We start from the raw sequence: 6,000 nt of genomic DNA, 5'->3' as shown, positions 1-6,000 counted from the left end.
TTGTTTTAAATTTTATTAAAATTGCTCATGGATCTTAAAACCAGTTTAAATAAAATAAACAAGATTCATTAATTCACAATTATTTTTTTAAGCAATATAAATAATATATGTATTTTAATTTAAAAAACAGTAAAATTCAATAAAAAAATATTCTTTTTTTAACTTAATTTTAAAATAAGAATTATAATAAATATCCCACGAAAAATATTTATATTTTTTGCCAAATTAAATGTATACACTTTTAGTTATGTTTGTCAAAAGACTTTCTTGACTTAAAGTACCCGTACAGTCACTTGATCAGTTTATTGCAATTTCTTGATTTCATTAAAATTTATCTCAATTTTGTTTATCGCTCACAAATTACACAACAAGTGACCAAAAGGCGTGTTATAAAACTGCCGCCTCAAGAAAACTGAATCTGCTGCTCTTCCTGCGGTCACAGTGCGCTCTCTGGGTTCTCTGTGCTTTGCGTTCTGAGAGAGAGAAAGAGTTCTTGCTGCAGAGTTCAAAGCCTGCAATGTGTCTTGCAGAGAGATCGTTTCTGTATACATGCATGTATGTGTATGCTTAGGTCCTATGTGTATTATTGTCCAATTGGAATACAACTGCACCGTCCGACTCAAACGCAGACTCACAACATCGAACATGTTCGAGCGAGCCGGGTTCGTTTAAAACGAGCGCAGCAGCAGCGTGCCGACCCAGTTTTATTATTTGTTGCCGTTGCTTTTTTTTGCTGTTGTTGTTGGTAGTAATTTTATGTTGGCCGCTTATTTTGTTGTTGTTGTTGCTGTTAGTTGTCCCCATCTCCACGATTTGGTGCTTAGTGTTCTTTAAGCGGAGGCCCGCTTTCTCTTTTTATTTTGGCCAAGTCAATTGATATGCTGCGCTATGTTTTGAATTTGTTCTCATTTCTTGCGCCAATGTGAACTTTTGATTTAATTTCCATTTCTATGTATTAACATATGTATATAAATACTTACATAGGTACGTACATACATACATATGTAAATATGTATTATCATCAAATTTGTAATGAACCCACGACTGTGACTCAGCTGTAAAGTCCAACGACTCTTTACTCTTGAACTTCTCACACTCTTCCAGTCTCTCTACTTATCTCGCTCTCTCGCCTTTATGCATCTGCCTCTCAGTTCTTGTTCGTCCTTTTTGTTGCTGCCCACTTTCAAGGTTAAGCTTGCCGGCGTCGTCCAATGACATTTGGTTGCCAGAGAGGCATCGACCGTTTGACAGTGGAACCAATTTTGCAAGAATGTCTACCTTCATACTCTGTATTTATATTTATAATAGAACAAAGAGTGTTATAAATATAGATAAACATATACAATGCACTTTATACATACATACATACACATGTTTATTAGAGTTAATTAAGCAAATATCATTGATAGCTTGACTCTGCAATCGGCTTGTTCTTATTGCTTGACAATTGTCTGCTGATATTATCACTTGCGTTTCAGTGTGCGTGTCCTCTCTCTCTCTCTCTCTCTCGTGTTCTTACGTTCTCTCGTCTGCACAATGTCTGCCCGTCTTCTTGTTATTGCTCACGTTCGCATTCTCAGGATGCACACTATGCTTCGTTCGTTCGAGCTTATGGCTGTATGTTTGTATGTATGTACTATATAGACCGGCATGCAGGACGTCCTTAAGCAAATGGAAAAATTGCCCGTTTGTCGCAGCCGAACACTAATACTTTTACACTTAATGCTCACAAATAAATAAGTACTTACATACACACAAGTATATGTAATATATCTGTTTGTATGTGCGCGACAGACTGTCAATTTTTTATTAGTTTTGCTGCAAAACTTTTGCATATACATACATACATATGTATGTACATTGGCTCACAGCTTATTTCAACCAACACTTGAAAAGGACTTGAATCAGCCTTCAAAGGTTAAATAATTACGTTGCAGGTGCTCCAAAAATTTAACAAAAAGCCTCAAAATGGTCTCTAAAGGATGTAAATATTATACATATAATAAATATAATAATTTATAATAATAATTTATTCTAGCATTCACTTTTTGATGGTCTTACTATAATATATTTTATCTGATTAAAGATTGGTTTTGGTTGATTAATTACAAATATTTTTTGAAAAACTAAAGAAATTTGTATTTTATGGTACATTTTTTATACGTTGAATTAATTTGCTAGTATTAAAAAAAAGAAAATATATTTTAGGTGATAATGAACCACTGTAAGCTGCACAGGGACGAGGACTGTCGTTCCTCTCCCTATCCGCACCCCTACACGGGATAGGATTCAGGGGTGTTGTCCTTGTTATTGTTCTGGATGTGTGCGTTGTCTGCTGCTGTGCTCAGTGAAAGGGAAAGGTTATTAGACTTGGCCCAGACATTGGCCACGACTGCTCCTTATTGTTATAATAACCTTTCACTTTTGGGATTGGTGAGTCGACGGAAGCGTCAACCCTCTTGTGGTTTGGGGGGCGGTTCATCAGACGACGACTGCCGAGTTTGCAAGAAGGGTCTTGTAATTTCGGATGCCGTCGAACTTTGCCACGTTACGAAAGCAACAACAATAATAGTACATATGTATATATTTAGGATATATTGCGTAGGATATTTTGCGGCTCTCCTTTTGGCCATTGACTTGAACCTCCAGCAAGTGCAAGGTCCTTTCCACGGTCAACAGACGAAGTGTCGCTGCCCTGGCGTCTGTCCTGAAAGTGCCGTAGAATGTTCACGTATTTACTCAGTTGTACTTTGGTAACCTTTTTTAGAGCATTACCATCTCAAATATTGTACATAGAATGTAAATATGGATTTTAAAATATGTGTATTTGTTTTTTTTTTTTTTTCAAGTTTAGAAGTTAAGTTTAAGTTATCCAATTATACCCACATTGAAATAAATAATAAAACTATTTGAAAATATAAAAATCTTCAGCTTCCTATTAAAATAATGTGTTAACTGAAAATATTCTTTTATTTAGAAACTTCTTAAAGCTAAAAATGATTATCATCTATTAAATAAGAGCAAATAGGTATTCTTTTGGTTTTATTTGCTAGGCTGGGAACTCTCTCCGAACAGCATAATGATTGAACTAAATAAGTTAAAATTGATTGAAATCTTTTGTCATCATTATTAAACGATTATTTGGAATGGGCCAACAATTGAGTGTAATAAGCGAGTACATATGAATAACTAGGCAAACAGTTTGTTCAGATATGTTTGTATCTGTTTTTGAATCTGGTTTATTGCGCGGGTGGGGGAAAAGAAAAGCTGAAACTTTCTAATGCAACTGCAACTGCCACATGCAACGGCTGCAGCTGAAATTGCGGCTACAACTGCTAACGGATGTGGATCGCAGCAGCCGCATTATGTGTGCCAAATGCAACAGCAGTAACAACAACAACCCAAGCAAAAAAGCAAAAAAAAACTGGCCTTTTTGGATTGTCGAAGATTGTGATACCCTTACATTTAGTTTCAGCTAGTAAATGTAGTGACTAGTGCGTTAAATTATAAGATTTAGCAAATCAATTTTGAAACATTTTAAAATTTTAAGATTTCGTTTTATAATAAATATGACATCCAAATAAGCAGGCCTAGGGCAAAAAACGAATTTTGAACGAATTTAAAAATATTTGAATGTAGAATGTATTTAGAGGCCAAATCATGATCAAAATGACAATCTGTTGAAAATCGGTTCAGTTTTGCTGATCAGACTGCAGATTTAGCCACTTTACAAGTCCAAATTTATGTTCAATTTCATATTTGCAGATCGTCACATATCGTTTGACAAAATCAAAATACCCTTACCGCTAGCGTATAATAACCGACAGTGCAACAAAAGCAAATTTCACCAATGCGCAAACTTCACGCCGCTTTTCACTGCAAATTACTTAACTATTTTCCCAGTTTCACATTGCTGTGCAATTTGTGCTATGGCGTTGCATAGTATTATCCATGCCACTCCATGTGGAAAGAGGAAAGGGGGAAACAGCAACAACAGTGTTAAGTTGGTCATGACCATCAAATGACTAATAGAGGGGCAACTTTAGAGTATGTGGGTGAAACGTCCTTTCACATGCTAATCGAAATTTTAAATTAACAACAAGTAGAGTAATTTAATACATACATACGTGTACGAGATATCCTGCAATGCGCTATTAATATAGAATTTCAGAGTTTGTTAAATGATTTCTAACAAAAGTGCAACGTAAGCAAAGGAACGAACGAGATTGAAACACAAAGGAACTCAAAAATAACGAGAATGGCTTCAAACTAAAAATGATCTGATACAAAAAAAATTTGTATAGTTGTGGAGAAAGGAACAAGCCAATAAATGAACTAAATGAACAGAATAAAAGTCCTGTCCAGTTCTTTCGTTTGTTTTAGTCCTAGTTCTATTTCGTTCAAAGAACTTTATAAAACTAAATCGATCTACACAAAACTAATAATAATCGATTAAAAATCGATTTGAGTCCCAACACTATGATCGAAGAAACTTTTGACTGTTATGCGCGCTCTGTTTCCCAAATTGATTTCAATTCTTTGTGTCACACAAATTAGTTTGTCACTCAAATTCAAAGCCAATCGCCAACGTGTTGCAAACTGGGGCACACTCATTAATTCATGCATGCAACAAGCTGCAAACACCTAATGTTTGTATGTGTGTGCATTTTATGCAAAATGAGAGTAGCGTGTATGTGTGTGTGTGAATGCTGCAGTTGCAATCAAAGTTGACGTCAAAGCCGACACACAAAAAATAGAAAGTTTTTCGTGTTGCATTATTTGCCTGTTGCAGTTGCTAGCATTTGCTGCAATTTTCTCTTTGCAATTTGATTAAATAAAATATTGTGTAAAAGTCGTCGTCGTTGACGTCAACGTCGACGTCGCCGTCTGCGTCGCTGTCGTCGTTGTTGCCAACTTTCCAACTGCAATGGAGGCTTCTAACTCGGTTACGGTTACTAGAAGTAATAATAATTACATTTGTCCCACTTTACTTTCACTTGGCGAGAGTCAGCGTCGAATTCGAATTGCGAATGCAACTGCAAACTGCAATCGCGCATGGTCGCTTCCACCAGTGTTGCCACAACAGATTGTTTTTCCCGCCAAATCAGTAAAAATTTTAGCCTTATTCTGCACTTAACATTACCGGTATTTCTGAAAAAAAAACTCAGATTAGATAATGTTTAAATTGCAGTCTAAGCATTAAATCTAGATTGTAGCATGCTAATTTTACTATACTGCAAGTAAACTATTATTAAAAAGTCTTAAAAAGTAATTATTTGTCTTTTTGTTTTTTCGCATCTAATGTTTAAAATTCACATAATCAAATCCAATCAGTTGGCTAAAAGGATCGTTGCTGGAACTGATTCAGATATTTAATAAAATGAAAATCTAATTAGAAACCGTTTCAGGTACACCCTAATTAATAAATCAAGATAATCGTGCTTACGTTCAAACATCTTAAAAAATGCTTTGGCGCCACATATTTATAATGCATTTGTGAAGGATATTGGATGCTATTGAAATTAAGCATAAAAATGTTTCAATATTTTTTCTTGATTGCAAATTTAGCTGTTTTTTCGTTAGCTCTTTTTTATACTTCTCAAAATTTGGCAACACTGGCTTGCACAGTAACGGCGCAGCAGCTGCAGCGCTGCCGACGTTGACGTCAGCGTTAACGACGCCGTCGACTTTGACTTTGTGTCGCTTGCAGATTATGTGTGTGTGTGAGTGTGTTGCATGAAAAGTTGCAACTTTTTCCAGTCGCTTGCTTGGTGGAAATTGTTTACCGTTGCCTGTTGGCAAAAAGGAAAAGTGGGTCAAGCGCAGCATTGTGGCCCATGATTGTTGTTGTCGTTGTTGTTGCTGTTGTCGTTATGTTGCTGCCACACGGCTCTTGTTACTTGTTGCATGCTGCACTTACTTGACAATTGCCAAGCGGGGCAAATTGTGAATTTCGTTTTTCTGGCATTTGCATTTCATTTACGCGAAAATGGGTTACCA

Source organism: Drosophila innubila (assembly GCF_004354385.1).
Source record: "Drosophila innubila isolate TH190305 chromosome 2L unlocalized genomic scaffold, UK_Dinn_1.0 4_B_2L, whole genome shotgun sequence".
Taxonomy (NCBI): Eukaryota; Metazoa; Arthropoda; class Insecta; order Diptera; family Drosophilidae; genus Drosophila; species Drosophila innubila.
The sequence above is the reverse complement of the archived record's forward strand: the minus strand, read 5'-3'. Positions refer to the sequence as shown.